At 37.7% G+C, this 19331-nt stretch overlaps 1 protein-coding gene across 3 annotated transcripts in view; it reads right to left on the bottom strand.

Annotated features, from left to right (window-relative positions):
* Positions 1-5691: 5691 nt before the first annotated feature.
* LOC5576162 (somatostatin receptor type 2) overlaps positions 5692-19331 on the bottom strand; it is a 96040-nt gene continuing 82400 nt past the window's right edge. For all 3 annotated transcript variants that reach the window (XM_021854149.1, XM_001662460.3, XM_021854150.1), the window contains exon 3: positions 5692-6398. The gene's annotated coding sequence lies outside the window, so the exon portion shown is untranslated. The remainder of the gene's footprint in view (positions 6399-19331) is intronic.

Genomic DNA, 19331 nt, shown 5'->3' with positions numbered 1-19331 from the left:
AAAAGCTCAATTGACTCTGAACAGTTCCAAACACGATCACGAATCACATTAGCTTCGATTACTCGAGAGCACGACAGCTGCGAGTGAAGCAGCGCTCTGACGCTCGGGAGCATTTGGTTTTGTTTTTGTTACAGTTCAGCAAAAATGTTCGCCACATTCAATCACTGGTTACTAGCCACAGGTCATTATTATTGGTAATGAGTGTTGGATTTTGATTCGAATAACCCGATCGGACCATGTACGGAGAGTGTGACAGTTCGTGAGCCATAACAGCTTGTGGCACATCTCAATCGGAGAGCCCTATGAATGTTGATATCCGCTCTCTCGTTTGGTACGTGGTGAGAGAGCGTTCAAGTGCAGCAACTCTCACAGACTACAACAGTATCGAGCTGTTCGGGTATTTATGTTTTGCATAAAATTGGTAATACCTAGTTTTCATATTTTCAGGTTGCAAACATAGCACAAAAATGCAAAAGTGTGGCCCACAGTGATAATTTAAAGAAGGCAAAGAATGTATGTGAATGTAAAATCTAAACACGATTGATTATCTGATTGATTAATATCATCTGGAAGTCAAAATTTGTTTATCAATTATTAAAAAAGAAAATTGCTTAGAACAATAATTCAGATAGGACAGATAGGAAAAGAGATGTACATCAATTTGAGATTTTTTAGTTCCCTGTAGGAGTAGCCCAAAACATCTGCAAAGACCCCAATCAAAATTAGCTCAGAATTAAATTGTTCATTCAATTTTCAATGATAAGGATCTATGATTTAAACAAGCATCAAAGTTTAAATGGTAGCACATTCGGTGTTAGAAGTATGAGTTCAGTTTCTTATCTCATAATCAACACGTCCCCACGAAGTATGGTTTCAGTTTCTCCATATAAAATTTCATATAAACCTTCAACACCTTTGGGCTACTTTTGAATTGAAGATGAAGTAAGGACCAAATTAATGAAAATAATCATCATCAATCAAATAATTCGCTTGGTTTTGGTTTTCGAGACTGCATAGCCAAAACCCGTAGCATGGTGAACAGTTGTGTATTGATAGTTTTGATTTATGGCATACACTCTTAACCTTTCGCATAAGTATACCAAATTTTAATTTTATTTGTACGGATTTTCTTGACCCCACAAGAACTTGGAAAGTTAATTTTGGGAGCCGGAAGCATGTTCAGTGATATATTCATATTTTTAAGTTATTGTACATTCAATTAAATCAAGGGGTTGGTGGTCTAATGACTACCGTTTCTGCTTTATAAGAAGAAGGTCATGGATTCAATCCTAGGCCCGTCACTTTCCTCGTACTTTGTTGTTGTATTTTTCACTTCCTTCTATCTTAAATTTTAATGTATCCCACTTGATCTATTCGTTTAAAGCATATTCTAGAACCATGAACGAACAAATATCGTTTTCATACGCTTCCATCATTAAAGCACACCTTTCCTTAGAGCATCTTTGACGGCTGCCAGCATTCGGATGAGTAAAATGATCATACCCAGAGCGAACTCCGACCCCTAGTCGGAATCCCAAGCATTCCGGTTGGGATCCCGATGATTCCAGATGGAATAGGAATCCCAAAATCCCAGAATTCTCCGAAATCTATAAATTCTGTCGAGGAATCGAATATTTCAAAAACTTCTATCGGGATTCCAACCATTGCATCAGATTCCTAGAATTCTTATCAAAATCTTGAATTTTACTTGAATTTTCAAAATGTTGTAATTTCCGCTTCATGCGCATCAGATTTCAAAAAGTCTCACCAGATTCTCAAATCTCCCACCGTACGTTTGAATTCAAATCGAATAGCAGCGCCACTAAATTTGCTCACCCGATGCTTTTCGAAAACAGCGCTGTCTTTTTGCTACCCCGGTTTGCAACGCCCGGAACGGATCAGCGTAATGATACTGTGCTATGTAATTTAGTTTATTCGCGCACCGTTAAGGTTGCCCTTACGATTGATATATATAGACAGTCTGCTAATCAAACATCAAGCCTTTCTACCATAAAATTAGCACTAGGACGATTCAAAATTTAAAAAATTCACTAAGCCATCTTCACCATAAAATTAGTGTTCTGTGAAATTGTCAGCATTCTAGGTGATGATTTAAACTACTACGCTTACATATAAACTACTACGGAGAAATTTGGAAAAATGTTCCAAACACATTAGTACTGAAACGTAACTACCGTAAAACGGGGTAACATTGATAATGCGGGTAACTTTGATAGTGCGAGACCTACAACATATTAAACTAAATAACGAAGTTTCTGTTAATCAGGTTATGCAAAACGAATGCAAAAGTAAAAAGTATTAGTATGACACTTCATGTCAAAGCTATTTTCATTGGAATCAAGTGCATTTGAGGCTTTTTATACGAATATTAAAAATTGACACAATTTTAGTATTTTCGAAACGCTTGCAAACAATCTGTTCTACGATCACTATTTGATGTAGTTTTGAATAGTTGGCCACTTATCTTTGACAGCCTAGTTATCATAGAACTTGAATACGGTCTCAAATCTCTTAGCGAATAGCATTTTCACAAACTGGGACCATTTTTGTAATCGAAGTCAGAAATTTCCATATAACGTTAAACGCCTAGAGGTATGCAATGCTCTATAAATGTTCGTTATTCATTCAATTTTGTTCGATTCATACTCCATTATCAAAGTTACCCCAAAACAGAAAACCAACTTTCGATTATATGAAAAATTATATATCCATTCATAATAAATCTTTTGAAAATCTATCGACTGCAATCGATAGCTAGGATGCCAGTACTTGTTTTAAAAATATAAATTATTATTCTTTGAAACAGCATTCATTAGGCTGATACAAATTTTAATTTTCTCTTATGTCATCCCCCTCCCTACAAAAATCTGAAAATATTGGAGGGGAAAAAAGATCTATCTCTTTTTGACATCAATTAGAAATTTTAAATTTTTAATGTAAAGAACAGATTAAGTGACGATTCAGAGGATAATTAAAAAAGTTAAAGAACTACCGTTAAAAAAAAAAAAAAACAAAAAAAATATATTTATTTTCATAAACCCTCCCCCCCTCCTCTAAGGACTGTTCATTTAAGAAAGTGGACACGTGTTTTTTACAGTAAACTGTTTATTTTCGAACAAATTCATGAGTTTACCTAAAATACGTGGAAATCAACGTAATTTCGATCAAATTCACATAAATTTGAACATTTAATGAGCATTGCTGGAGAATGCTCTTACTTTTCTTTTGATACCTCCCATAAAATTTTGCACAACTTTTTTCGGAACTTTTCGAACTGCTTTTTGAACTGCTGACCACATTTTCTTGAAAAAATCGATGGAGCTTGCTTCTCTTCCATCCTTCTTAAGTTGCCGTTTGATTATTGCCCAATATGATTCAATGAGGCGTAGTTCTGAGCAATTTGATGGATTCGATCATTTTTCTACAAATTCGACTTATTCCTTCTTGAGTATCTCCAAAGTAGCTGAAGCATAGTGAGCCGATGCTAGGTCTGGCAAGAACAATGGAGGCATCGTATGCTTTCAGTAGATGGGCAGAAGCCATTTTTTAATGCATTCAGTTCTGTAATTTTCGCCGTTGATTGAACCCGTCGTGAAATATGTAGTACATTCATACCGCAGGAGCAAATTGCTTGCCATACCAAATCATTTTTCCCAAATTTTTCTGTTGGGATGTATCGTGCGTCGTCAGGAATATCTGTTTTGGCCACAGCGTTGAAAAAAATCAATTTGGACACTTCGCGATTTATGCCAAATCTCGGAACGGCAGTTTTTCTGTACACCATTTGTGCAGAAAAAAATTGAGTGTCGCCATGTCAATTCGACCCATCGTTTAGAATTTATAATTTTTTTATGTCAACTTTTGTCTGCTGTCAAAATAAACACTTGAGATCACACTGAAACAAAATTTTATTTGTTTTTATGGAATTTTAACACCAAAATGCTAATATTTAGGTGTCCACTTTCTTAAATGAACAGTCCTTAACATATAAGAAAATTGATATTTGTATCAGCCTTAATATGTCTACCGAAAAGCTAAACATTACATATAATTTGCAATTGGTGTAATGTAATGTTTAGCTTTTCTGTAGTTGTTAAACTTCCACTCGGCTGGTTAGCCGTAAACCACGATTCATAATTAAAAACACGTATCTAATCTTATCTAATGGTTCATCGATCACGCTTGTAGATTTGGAGACTAAACGGAGTTTTCCGGAGTTCAGAGCGAGTATGACAAATGAGTAAGTGAATATTACATGGATTATACTTATGTCTCTACATGGAGATACTTATGTCTCTCTTCGTAAAACCAAGTCTTGGTGTATTATATTACGAGTGGTGAATGAAAAAATTGATGGTCATTTTTTCCATCAATAACAGTTTTAGACCCACCGTGACAGCATCTCCCCGCTCGGTAGCAATGTTCTCCGCTGAGGGAAAACTTGTTCATGACTACTGCCCAATAAAAGCGCAATTTGGAAAGTCATTATGAGAAGTAATGTGTGCCTACCATCGTTTTTGTCGGAAAAGTGTTTCCATTAAATATTACGGCTCAGATGGACAGCGACGTGAGTACTGGCTAGAAACATACATGTATTGGTTTGGGAGGCCTATTTTGTGGTTTAGTGACTGATAGGAAGCTGCCTCCGACGAACAGGAAATTCATCACTCACAGATTAGAGTGCGTTTGTCGAGTGTGATTCCATTGAACGAGCGAAAATATCCTCGTACACTAGGCGGCACAACGTCATGATTAAACGATGGTGAACGAATTTTTGTCGGTACCGTAGGGACAAGGTTTTTTTTTTCAAGAAAGGATTTACGTAAGCAGTACGACATGAAAACGGTATGAACTGATGTAGGTGGGTTTATTCAAGGGACAATAACAAACAACTCTCAACAACATGCGTTCTTATCGCTTGTTATTGGAACTTGATATGGCATATGCTGTTACAGGAAAGCTTTACGCCTTAATGCACTGCAGATTGATTCTTCTTTGTACATAAAAACATCTCTGGAATGCGTAGTAAATTCAAGAAGTTAAATTAGAGTTTATTGATATTTCTTTCCATGAAAGATATTGGTTCTCCAAAGTTTGATAATTAGTATTAGTAGTGTTGCATTAGAGTTTGAAAAAACTTCCAAGATTGATTTAAGATTCATAATACAAGGCCTTCCCGATTTTACCATGCACGTAGACGGTGGAAGCAGCACTTCTATGAACATCTGAATGTTACTAAGAGCGTAGAAAATAAGGGGCAAGGCAACGAAGAAAATGTCTTCATCGGTACTACGGACGATAAAAACCAACCAGCCTCTGGGTTGAGAGTCCAAGTACAATAAAGCTGCTGGTAAGGACGGTATCGGAGCTGAACTCGCGTCAAATAGTGCACAATCAGGAATCGAGAGCAACGGTGTTAGAAGCACTAACTTAAACAATGCCCTAATTTATAACTTTTATACTCACCTAGTTACCCGCGTCAAACAACTTTGAACTATCAATTCATTAGATATTATCAGATATCACCATCACAAGGCTGTCATTATCAAATTCAAACACCCTTTCACGTTCGATCCAAAATAGTAAATTTATTAAATTTATCACTTCTCGTATTATTTTTCTTTCATCTTTTACAGTTGTGTGTACTCTGAGGAAACGTTATATCTATCAATCGTTTTAAAATTCCTAACAATTATATTCACAGACTTAAGGCTACTAGATTTAAAGTCCCATATCTCACAAACCAACGTCCATTTTTTTCCTACACAAAGACTCCTCCACGATTTTTTTTTTCTTGTCCATTAATTGGAGCACATTCAACCGTACCTTCGCATCACTTTGGCAAAAGAAAAAGGACGCTAAAAAGGGCTCCGTTTAGTGTGGACCTCTTCCTTTTGCCAGCGTCAATTAATTTCGCTTCGCTTCCGTTCCCGGCCAAATTGATACATTTCACTCGATCCGCTAATTTCCTAGTTATCTAATGGCATTTTATTTTTGTGCAAGTGTTTTGTTTGTTCTGCCAGCTTCAGCAGAAGCTGATTATTTTTTCTTCGGATCCAAACATGAGATCCACACTTCATCATTAAGGTGTTTTTTTTCCTTTCAATGGGTTTTCGGAAGTTATTCCGTTATTTTGAGGCCATATGCCCACACATCTCTATAATCTCCTTTCGCTTTGTACAATTATTTCTGATATTCTTGTAAGTTGCTTCCTATCTATCTCTAGGCGTTTGTTTATTAGTTGGAAATGTTAATGACTAGTGTGCTAGTTTTTCTGATATTAAAACTTCGATGTGTTTCCATAGCTTTTGGCTCTCAACCCCTCTTGAAGCTGGTAACATCTAACAGGAACGTTGCACAGATCATAACTTTTTTTTCTGAAAAGATAAAGAGTAATAGAGCACATTACTTATCACGAAATTTAAATGAATTATTTCACGTCAAATGTCAAAAGTACATGTAATCGACCATCTTTTAGTCAAATGTTCATTCAATTGAAGTACACAATAAGACACATTTTTAAGCCTGCAGCTTTCAACAGAATTTCAATCATCAAGCTTGCTCGTCTTGGGTTTGTTCAGAAGCCCAAACCGTCGGGTAAGTCCGCTATCCTGGAAATTTTAATGTAGTTTGCTCCAAGCTTACGCAGCAATTTCTGCATTTTTAACCAAACCAAAGTTGTGTTTTTTTTTTTTCAACTCAGACGTTGTCAATGTTCTGTAGCAGAGGTCTGGTTCTTAGTATAATCGATCCAGCACTAAACCGAAAAGCGCTTTCGCTTTTTTTCTAGTGCTGCCTTTCCTGTACGTTAAACCTAATGTCGAAAGTAGTGTGCTGTGAGAGCATCAAATGCTCCTTACAGCGCCTTACTTCTGACATTAGGTTTATCGTACAGGGAAGGCAGTGCTAGTAAAAAAGCGAAAAGCGCTATTCGCTTTAGTGCTGGAACTATTATACAGTCAGTGACATAAGTTAGTAACCAAATGCTGTTTTTCCATACAAAATACCCAAGTTTGAGATGCTGTATCTCAGCTGCTGGTAGTCCGAATTGGATGATATTTGGATGACGAGCTACAAATAACTTGGAATTTTTCCTGTAAGGGAATTTATTAAAACGGTAAGTTGAGGGTGGTTGGTCTGTTCCACAAAGTTGTTCAATTCAGAAGTCACACAAATTTGTACAACACACCAACTTTCCGACGAACAGACCAGAGTGTCATCACAGTCAGCTGATCAGTGTTTTGTTTGCATCTTTTTCGTGGCTGATACGGGCATGCATATACAGTAGTGTGGGACAAAATTTAGATTCTCGCTCCAGTCCACTTTTTGGATTGCATTTAGGTCCCATAACAACTGTGCAAAATTTCAGCTCGATCGGAGAAACTATATTTTAGCGCCAGCCGTTCAAAGTTTGTATGGGAAAACTTAATTTTGCAAAGATAAATCGCCAGAGGTCGCCCATTGACCTCTATAAAAATTCTAAACACAGATCTCGATAGGTATTCCTACGATAACCAACATTGCCGAGGACCGCAAAGCAATCCGATGCCCGATTTTGTTATTATTGTTATTCCTTTGCGTGTTAATCAACGTCATATTGCTAATAAGTTTTCACTGAATAACTTTTTTCACAAGTGTCGGATTGTTTCGCGGCCTTCGGCAATATCTTCATCGTTAAATTACACACTTAGTTGAGCTCGGCTAATTTTCATTGTTTTACCGAGATCCGCACAGCCGAGCTGTCAGCAACTGAATTTTAACTGATATTTCAGCAAAAAATCAAGTTTATTTATAGCAGCACCTTCGGGTGCCGCTGCCGTTAAACGTCAGTTTTGCTGAGATGTCAGCAAACGAACTTTAACCGAGATTCGCACAGCTGATTTCGGCATTCTGATTTAAGAGTGTACCTATCGAGGTCTGCATTCAGAATTTTTATAGAGGTCAATGGGCGACCTCTGGCGATTTTTCTTTGCAAAATTAAGTTTTCCCACAGTAAATCCCATACAAACTATGAACGGCTGGCGCTAAAATATAGTTTCTCCGATCGAGCTGAAATTTTGCACAGTTTTTATGGGACCTAAATTCAATCCAAAAAGTTGACTGGAGCGAGAATCTAAATTTTGTCCCACACTACTGTTTATGCATGCCCGTATCAGCCACGAAAAATATGTAAACAAAACACCATATCCCAAAGTTCAAACATTTATGATCGGGCTGCACTCTATTTCCATTAGTAGATTCAGCATCTTCCGATTCCTTTCGCTTTCCCAACAGGACTTCCTTCTGACTTAAGAACTAGGAGAAGAACCATCACTGTAACTTATACGAACAATCTGACATACTGGGTGATATGAATAAAAAAAATTGTACTTTACTACATGTAGCATTTACTCAAAAACAAAATCCACAAAGTTGCGCGTTTACCGCTACGGCTATCTGGGCCCCCTAACATTCTGGTCGTCTGGGTAACAAATTTCCCATTTTGAAAGACGTCGTTATTTAAATGTAGTGGCGAACGGTTGCTTCATCATCTTTCGTCAATATCCACGAGCGTTGAACCAAACAAACTGTTGGGTAGACTTTTTCGTGTGAAATACCAATGAAGGTCGATGCTGGAATGAGGATTAGCTATACTTCCCGGAATGGAGGGCTTACTGGTGAGCCGAGCCAAGCAATACGTAAACTCAATTTGATTTTGATTGCTTTGACTTCTTCTCATCGATCCGGAAGTGTGTGTACTGATAACCGAGTGGATAATTCTGCGCTGATAAACTTTGATCCCCGGAAAACCCCTGCAGCTGAGATTCGATATTATGTTGAATTGAAATTTCCAGAAAAAACAACAGCTAAAGGATGCGATTACCACAACAAACCAGTTGAGGGTGTACCGTTTTGATTCATATTACGGACACTTAAGGCCTCAGTGAAGTATAACCCAGCTTGGATCATACAAAATAAATCGTTCTGTATGATTTTTTAGCGTTATCGAGCGTCGGAAGCCCTTATCTTTCGAATGGTGGGTAAAGACTACGCGTCCGCAACTTGAATAATTTTAAATAAATCAAAACGTGTGACCTTTTCATGATTCTTATTCCGGACGCTCCCTCACTTTTGCCTCATATTCCGGACGCTTTGATTCGAATTACGGACAGCTCATGATAATCATTAATGGAACAGTCAAATCATCAATTGAAATCGTTCAACCACTTAAGAGACGTCTAAGGTAGTTGGGCATTATAAATTTGCAATGGTATTTATGGAAAAAACCTAATAAAACGAGCCTCAAAAATGAGAACTTTTGGATGGCGAAAATTGAAACATTTCGTGTGAAATGTTTCCCATACAAACGAGAGTGTCCGGAATTTGAAGCTGTCCGTAATATGAATCAAAACGGTATATTTTATCCTCTCACTCTAAAGTTGCGTGGGGTTAGAATCGTACGATTTGAGATGCCATGGTGGATGGCTGTGTTGTTTATCGTAGTTTTGCAGAATATTCTTATCAAATTTCAAACAAAAATTTAGGATATCTTAATTATTCAAACCCGATTTATGCTTTTGTTTGGGTGTTCAGGGGCAAAGGCCGAAACGCTCAAAGGAAAGATATTAAAGTCAAAAATCATTTTTTAGTGGAAACTTCTCTGTTTTTCCTTCTGACCTTTTGTCAGAGATTCAACGAAGGAATACGACACATAGATTTTGACTACCTGTGACTAAACTTGTTGTTTGTATAATTTGAATGCTATATTAACATTTATATGCCCAGATTTAGATGTTGCTAATCCATTATAATAATTTGCATTGTGAAATTCATTTTAAATGTGAATCTGTTTGTTTGTTAAGGTAACACGAGAAATTATGCAATTTTCCTTATCTTCCGTCTCATTCCAACTTTTCAAAAGCAAACATCGAATTTTAGTTGACCAATGAAGCTGATAATTTATTAGGTTGTGTACTACATATATAGAATTAGACTGCTACATTTTCAATTCGGTATGTGGACCGGAGCTTGAGCTTTGTTTCTTCAAATGGACATGGTGGTGATTGATGACTTGACGTGCCGTGTGACCTTAAGTACGATAGGTCGAAAACAGCAGAGTAGTTTTGCTCCAGCAATAATTACTCCCATAAACATTTTGGTTCATTCAGAGAGTCACATGCTGCTCTTTATGTTATTTGCATTGTAGATATTCCGTTGCCAACAATTACTGGTTTTGGTAAATTGCAATCGACACACGTGTTCAACTGAGAATGCACCTTGCACCGACGTTATGGAAACGATGAAAGTACACGGGGTGGGATGCCCCCAGAATTGCTATCACGTGCTGTTTTCTACAAGGATGTCAATGGAGCGTGATAAGGTGGTAGATGGCTGTGATTTGCAATGGCATTCAATTTTGCGGTGACTGTCGATGAGCTCTACACAGTTGGATGCGTTTCTCCTGCTGTTGTAATGTAGGTACGTATATCCATAGTGTAGAGCAATGTCAATGAATGGATTGTGGCTTGACTCTAACGTCTTCTTCGCCCTTGGCATTACGTTCCTACTGGGGCAGAACCAGCTTCTCAGCTGAGTGTTCTTCTGAGCACTTCCACAGTTATTAACTGAGCTTTCTTTGCCACTGTTACCATTTCGCATATCGTGTGGCAAGTACATGTTAATATATGCCCAGGAAAATTGGAGAAATTTTCATTCCGAAAAGATCCTGGACCGACTGGGAATCGAACCCAGACACCTTCAACATGGCTTTGCTTTGTAGCCGCGGATGTTGCAACTAGGCAATGGAGGGTCGCTTAACTCTAACATATGAACAGTGTCGATTCTTATAATAAAACTTGTTCAATGGCTGCGTAAGTATAATTATATACAGTTTTTCGCACTTCTTTCACTCTCTATTGTCAGGAGTATTCTGAATTCCCGTTACACTCCCTACTTCCATGGTATAAACCGTTAAACTAAACAGAACATTTCGTTGCAAACTACTTTTGATGAAACATAAAACAAATAGGTAATTTAAAAATAACATCTCACTTTAAGGTGAAACATCTCGGAATCCAAAGATGGCCGCCACAATGGCCGACTTATGCCCCTACTCACGTTTTCAAAGGCACTAAACTGGAGAAATAGTTGGCAAACGTTTCTGATTTTCTTATTTTGAGTTTTCTGCTAGTGCACAGAGCCAAAATAAAAAGTGCACTGCTGTTGGATGCTTTCTTCGCGAGATTTGTGCCTTTGAAGTTTTACTGCAATCTTAGAAGATGATACCAAACTTTTTCACCTTAACTGCACGTATAACGAAAACACCATTTTCGTTATGCGATGCTTATATGTGCAAAGTTTCACGAATGCGTGCATGTATATGATGAAAAATGGCATACCACGCGATTGTATAGGTTTTATTGCAAACTAATTTGAAACCTTATGCGATTTAGTTTATGATAATGACTAGAATTTGACAGCTTCTGACTGTTTCGATTAACTTTGTATATGTATACTAGACTGGCCGTTATACACAAAAGTTGTAAAACTCAACGGGGCACCCCAGTGTATAGGGTAAGAAAAAAGCTCTCTCAAAAATTCAACTCATTTGGTTGCTCCCCCAGCTGGCGCATTCAATTTAAAGTTTGTATGGAATATTCGTTTCAAATATATTAAACATTGACCCTATATCACTGGTTCGTTCCGTATGCTAATTAATCGCGTTCGATTGAGCCTAGAATGACAAATACACTAGTTGATACCCTAGGGAACATACAGCCAATCCTCTTTTTACGCTCACTTGTTTAACTCTCCCTCTTTTTACGCTTCAAATTCCAACGCTTCAAATTCCAACTTACGCTCCCTCTTTTTATGGTCCAAAAATTCCAACTAACGCTCCTGCCTGATGACCTACTTGAAGCTATGTAATATGGGTATTTCTGGAACAGGACCGGCAAGAAGATGCCGGAAATCGATATTTGACGTCGTTTTGGATTCAAAATGGCGACTTTCAGTTTGTGAAAATCACTTTTACCATTGTATGTGTATTTTTGGAACGTGACCGATGAGAAGATAACAAAAATCGATGCCCGACGCCATTATGGAATCATAGATGACGGCTTTCGGTTTATGAAAATCACTTGATACCCATCTAATATGGGTATTTTTGGAACGGGACCGATGAGTACATGAAATCTATGTCTGACGGCATTTTGAAATCCAAGAAGGCGACTTCCGGTTTATGGAAACCTGAGACGAGACTCGCGAAGACGGTTTTCTTTTTCTGTGATTGCTGAGTTTTTTTCTTATTCCACTTAGTGTTTATACCAATTATGCGCATGCTGTTCAAAACCTCACATGAACATCTCAGCAAAAAATGATTGAGTTTGCATCACATCGAATCATAAATAGCCGTTTGAGTGAAATTTCATGCCATCAAACGTAGCAGACATTAGAAATAATTGATCTTTTGCTTAGATTAATCAGCACCTTTGGAAAAAACTGCTCCGCCGACTGAGGTTTTTAATAACAGTTTACTTTGAACACAATACTTTTCACTTTTTCAGCTATAAAAACGGTAGGCTGCATTTGACGTTTCGTGAGAGGGGAATCTGGGCTGCATATGACGTTGATATTTTTCCACTTCGCGTGTCTCTCTCAGATGAAAACCATCAGATTCTGAAACCCATGCAACATGAGAATTTTTGGAACGGGACCGAAATAGTACACGAACATTGCCATTTTTGACGCCTACCCACCTCCTCGTTTCATTTTTTGTAAGTAAATTCTATTTATTATGTATGGGCAATGACATTTTGAGGACAACTACCCACAACATTTTTTGCCCCCTTCAGCGTAACGAACTTTGTGAATGGGCTTGTTATAAAATAACACTTTTATTGACTCAGAGCTTCCATTGTCAATTTAACTTTCTTGTGCATGTGCCTCTATGCCCAGGGACGTCAAGGAAATGTTCAACGCATAAGATCCCCCACCGGAGGAATCCGAACCCACAGCCCTCAATATGGTCTTGCTGAACAGCTGCGTTTGGACTTCTTGGTGATGTTCATATTTCAATTTTTTAAACGAATATTTTCCTTTCTTATGAATATAGATTGTACATCATAGCTGCAAAAATTTCACCAGAAATTTGCCCTTTTTTCTTAAATAGGCTGTTCATTCAAGTTTTCGTTGGATAAGGTAGTCACTAGTATTTCCATATGAAACAGTACAGTGGTATATGTCTCGCCGAAGCGAGCAAGAATGCTGCACCAAATTTAGTTCGCGTTTCAAATCAACAGCCACTTAATATCTCCAACTACCACCGTATTGATGATCAACCGTTCATCGAATTCTCGTCCGCTGACAACCCAATTGCGTACCACTTAGCGCCACTTCCTGTTTCACCAAGTAAGTTTGACAGTGGTATATGTCCCGCCGAAGCGAGGAATGCTGCACCAAATTTAAGTCGTGAAACTAATTTGCAGTTCATTGGGAATCTTGCCACTTCCATCAATGGAACCGATAATCTCTACTTTCAACCATGTCTCCAAGTTTCTGAAGAGTTTACCACCCGTATCATCCGATCTGGGGATCATTCTGATCAACACTTTGGCGAGTTTTCGTCATCTGATGACCCTGGAGCATACCACTTTGCTGCACTTCCTGTGTCACCAGGTAAGTTTTTCAATGCTATATATCCCGCCGAAGCAGGGGATACTACACAAAACCTGATTCAAGTATTAAGCACAGACAAACAGACGTCACACTCTCATCATTTTGCATCGACCACCTTTTTAACGGTCGCTTCAAAAATATGGTAGGTGGCCAATCCGCCACCTGCAGCGCTCGCATCGTTTTTGTTCGCGTTTGACGTTTATACACTACCGCCATCTGTTGGCCTGTCGGCCAAACACACTAATTTTAGCATTGGGCGTACATGTCCTCGTGACTATGATTTTAATCGAGATTTGTTCTAAGTGTTACGTCTGTTGGTCTGTGTATTAAGCTTGCAGTCTACCGAACATCCTATGGCGTATGATTGTACCCCGTTTGGCATAAAGTCGTTTGGCATAAGGTCGTTTGGCATAAAGCCGTTTGGCATAAAGTCGTTTGGCATAATGGTCGTTTGGCATAATGACCGTTTGGCATAATGGTCATTTGGCATAATGGCCGTTTGGCATAATGATTGACTTGAAATAAATATCGGCATTTTTTAAGCTTTTACCGAGATCAACACCACCGAGCACAGCAAAACATTTTGGTAGGTTCTAAACAAGCGTGGTGTTCGTTCAGAGATTATCCGAGCTAAGAATTTCAAAAATTGTTGTGACATTATAGAGCATTACTAAATAAAACTCGTGACGGGTCTCTACATCTCAGAACATAGAGTACCCTTGAGCTTGTTGCGATACACATATTTGAAAACAGTAAATTGGCAAGGAAAGTTTGCAGTTATTCATCAAGGGAACGCTCATAGAATATTTCGCTGCATATCAAGCTCTGCCCCAGTTTATTTATTTATTTATTGTAAACAGTCTTCGACATTAAAATAGTATCGTACAGACTATTGTTAAAAGCTAATCCTTAATCTAAACACATTTTTGGACAAGTTAAAATCAAACAAGTGGTACCGTAAAATGGGGTGAAGTTGATCACTTTTGAGCGATTCTGTTCTATAATTCCTAGTAGGATACATGTATTCTCATCCAAATATTTTTAAAACCTGTACTGGTTGGATGTTTATCGAATTATAGAAACGAATTTTTTACGAATTGTTATCATAATAACAAAAATATTTTTTAGAAATCAAAAAGTGGAATTTTTGATTCCGGGGTGAAGTTGATCAATTACTGTGACATGTTTCCTAAAATAAAGAGACATGTTTATTACTAAATTTGGGATTACTGATCCCGAATCAAGTCTCAAAAATCTTACAAGTTGTTGATAAATCGGTCAATTTTAGATTTGAATGTTGTGAAATCCAGAATACACCAAATGAAACGCCTAAAGGTATGCAATTTTCTTTGAAATTGGCAACTCGCTCACAAAAACACTCTGAAAATGATTTTTTATCCTCAATGCAAATATAAAACTGGGTTCACAGAACATATATGGCATGTACGAAACAGTTTATTTAAATGGTGTCTTTATATAGCCTTGGCAATAAACGAATGTTTGGGTAGATCCCTTTAACAGTTCATCGAACATTTCCTTAAAAATCTGTTTTTCCATGGCATAACTATATTGAACGACGAACCGAATTCAGAAACATCAAGAGCAGCTATCAGGTAATACGATATGACACAACTTGTGATAATTGAAATTCTGCACACGTTCTAGGCGAGCGATTTGGACGGAATGATATGGGGCCCAGACGGTGACGCCGTATTCTAATATACTGCGTACAAGCGAAACGTATAATGATTTCAGGCAATATACATCACGAAACGCTTGGGTATTACGTCTTATTATGCCCAAAACTGCAAATGCCTTTGCGGTTACAGAAGAAATATGCTGCGAGAATTTTAGCTTCACGTCGAGAATAACTCCCAGATCTTTAACGGCTGTGACCCTTTGAATTACGTTAGTGCCCATGGTGTATTCAAAAGTAGTTGTTGATTGCAACCGGGAGAATGTAATTGAGTTGCACTTCTTAATATTCACTTCCATCCCATTTTCACTGCACCACTTCAACAGTGCGTCTACATCCATTTGAAGTGCGCAGCAATCAACAAGTGACGTCACCACACGGATGAATTTTAAATCGTCTGCATACATCATCTTCGGGGATTTGATTGCGATCGATAGATAGCAGATTATTTTTCGTTTAAAATGTTTCAGACTCTAACGCAAAAAATTCTTTTCACAGCACAGCTCAAATGAACAAAACATCTTTAAAAGAAAATATTTGTGGTATAACTTTTCAATAGTTCAATATAAATTCTAATTTTGGAAGTGTACATCAAAAACACCGTCTATTATCGAGAAAAGGGAAAATTTGTGATTGAAATAATTTATTTTCCAGAATATCTCGTAAGGAGATCACGCGTTTGCCCCAAAAAAAGTATATATTGAATATTGGCAGGTTCTGAAATAATTATAATTCTAACAACACATCTGGCAAGAATTGATAATATAGAATGGTTCACAATTAGCTTTACTAAAAAATAAAACTTATAACAGTATAAACATAAAGAACAGCCTATTTTTAAAAGAATGCAAAATTTACAATTAAACGAATACAAGAATTGACGCCAAAAATTATTGCGGCAATGACTGGTTCCCCCGAAAAGTGGTGACGAGAAAGAACGATAAACAGTCAAAAGAAGGAAGTATTCTGTCATTCTCGGCTATTCACATGTTGGCAAAAATGCTGAAGACGGTAAAACTCGAAAGAACCGCCAATTAAATAAAGAAGGTTGCATATTAGATGGTCAGTTCGTTCACCCCCTGAAATGTATATAGTTACGACAATTATGGGTGCTAAAAATTTTCCGGGGGAGTGAGCTAGTCGAGGAAACGGGATATTCGGGTAATGGCATTCGGGGAAACTACATTCGGGGAAAAGTAGCACAACCCATCAAAGTAACTGCAGTAATCGATTTCTCTTTTCGCTGATAATTTGAGCAGATCAATGTTATCGATTGCCGCCATTTTGTCAGTAGCATACAAAAATACTTAAAAAATATAGCTCCAAAGAACAGCCTTTGCATTAAAGAAGGAGAAATTTATCGAAATTAAAAATCAACAGTTTTCATACCTATTATAATGGTTACATCATATTTAGGAAAAAAATAGAACAATTAATAGAAGGGTAAATTTGTGCTAAATATATAAAAATCTTCAGTGCAAAAATTTGTTCCAATAGCGAAACTCAAAAGAAGAATCAATATATGAAAGAAGGGTAATTTCTGGATAAATAATAAAATACTATTGGCAATAACTTTCCTAATATGCTTAAATTTATTCAAAAGCGAATGATTGTTGAAAAGAGTGCCATTTTGTATCAATTGACTCCAAAACAAGCCTTCAGAAAGCCAAAACAAGTCTTCAAACAAAGCCTTCAGCCAAAACAAGTCATCAGAAAGATTCAATAGAAACGTAAAAACGAAAATTGAGAAATTCTTGGTTTCAGACTCATTATGCCAAACGACTATTATGCCAAACGACCATTATGCCAAACGACTTTATGCCAAACGACCTTATGCCAAACGGCTTTATGCCAAACGACTTTATGCCAAATGACCTACCACCATCGCGTATATCAACCCATATGGTGAGCATCATATCCATCCGTTTGCCAAGTCGGCTGATGTCTCAACAGCGTACCACTTTGCCGCACTTCCTGTGTTATCAGATGAGTTATACAGTGGTATATGTCCCGCCGAAGCAGGGAAGGATGCTGCACAAAATATGATGAGATATCCGAATTTCCAGCAACACCACGAAACTGCAACCTACATTAATCAAACAAACAGAGCTGTCTGTAAATCATCATCATCATCCAACGATCAAAACATAATATTACCAACCATCAATGCTCGAAACGGTTTCAACGATAAGAAGTGTAGTCTGCTTGTCTATTACCAAAACGTCGGTGGAATCAACACTCGCGTTTGTGATTATTGCCTCACGGGTTCGGACTTTAGCTACGACGCGTACGCTTTCACTGAAACATGGTTGAATAGTGATACTATATCCAGTCAGATTTTCAGCGATACTTACAGCGTTTTTCGTTTGGATCGCAATCCTCAAAATAGTTTGAAAAACTCAGGTGGAGGAGTATTATTAGCAGTAAAAGCCAGCTTTAAAGCTAGGCAGTTATCAGTTCCGAATTCAGAAGCTATCGAACAATTATGGGTTGCTATCAGCTTTCAAACTAACACGTTGTTCATTTGTGTCCTTTACATTTCTCCAGACCGCTCTCACGATATGAATGTAATTGATCAACATGTTAGCGCGTTTAATTGGATCACTGATAAGATGGAAATTAAGGACAGTTTACTGATGCTTGAGGACTTCAACATACCCGGCCTTCGTTGGAAATTTAGCAAATCAAATTATCTCTATCCGGATGTTACTAGCTCTTCAAAAGATCATCAGATGCTACGCTCATTGATAGTTTAAATATGGCACGGGTATCTCAGTTGAAGTACGTTTTAAACCACAACAACCCAATACTGGATTTATGCTTTGGGAGCATTGATGGAGACGTGCGTTTCTCATTGATCGAGGCCCCTTCTTGTCTTGTTAAACCAACAACGCATCACCCGTCCCTGCTGATCAAAGTGATAGGTGCAACGCCCTGTCTTTTCGTAGAACCAGTCGAATCGCTTTACAACGATTTTAAACATGGTAATTATTCTGGTATGAACACCTTTTTCTCCAATATTAACTGACTGGATGTTATTAATCAGGCAACAAACGTGATGTCAAAAATTATCGCGGTATATCTGCTCTTTGCGCTGTGTCTAAGTTGTTCGAAATAGTTATTCACAACTTTTTGCTGCACAATTGCCTTAATTTCATATCGGGACACCAACACGGTTTCATGCCGAAGCGTTTAACGAATACCAACTTAGTAGCGTATACATCATTCATTGCAAAAGAGCTACAAAAAGGTCATCAAGTAGATTCCATATATACGGATTTCTCAGCAGCTTTTGATAAAATCAATCATCAGATAATTGTTGCCAAGTTGAGTCGTCTCGGTTTCTCCGGATCTTTTATTGATTGGCTGAAATCTTATTTAAGTGGTGGGAAAATGGCCATCAAAATTGGAGATTGCACTTCGCCATACTTTCTTGTTACCTCTGGAGTGCCACAAGGCAGTCATTTAGGGCCATTATTTTTTTTAATGTACCTCAATGATGTGCATTCGTTGCTTAAGTCGTTCAAGCTTTCATTTGCCGATGATTTTAAGCTGTATCGAATGTATCGTGGACGATGTCAACAACGCTTGTTTCCTTCAATCCCAGCTTGACGCGTTTACAGTTTGGTGTAAAACGAACCGCATGGAGCTAAATGCTGACAAATGCTCAGTAATATCATTTTCCCGCAAACGCTCTACGTTTAATTTTGACTACAAGGTTGGAAGTACTGTCCTTAGGAGAGAATCGGTGGTTAAAGATCTGGGTATGTTATTGGACTATAAGTTGTCCTTCAAAGAACACATTGCTTTCGTAGCCGCCAAAGCATCTAAAACACTCGGTTTCATATTTCGTGTTGCAAAGCAGTCTAAAAACATTCAATGTTTAAAGTCTTTGTTTTGTTCGCTAGTGAGGTCAATATTAGAATACTCATCAGTAGTCTGGGCGCCCTATTATCTC

The sequence above is a fragment of the Aedes aegypti genome, chromosome 3 (assembly GCF_002204515.2).
Source record: "Aedes aegypti strain LVP_AGWG chromosome 3, AaegL5.0 Primary Assembly, whole genome shotgun sequence".
NCBI classification, from domain to species: Eukaryota; Metazoa; Arthropoda; class Insecta; order Diptera; family Culicidae; genus Aedes; species Aedes aegypti.
The sequence above is the reverse complement of the archived record's forward strand: the minus strand, read 5'-3'. Positions and strand labels throughout refer to the sequence as shown.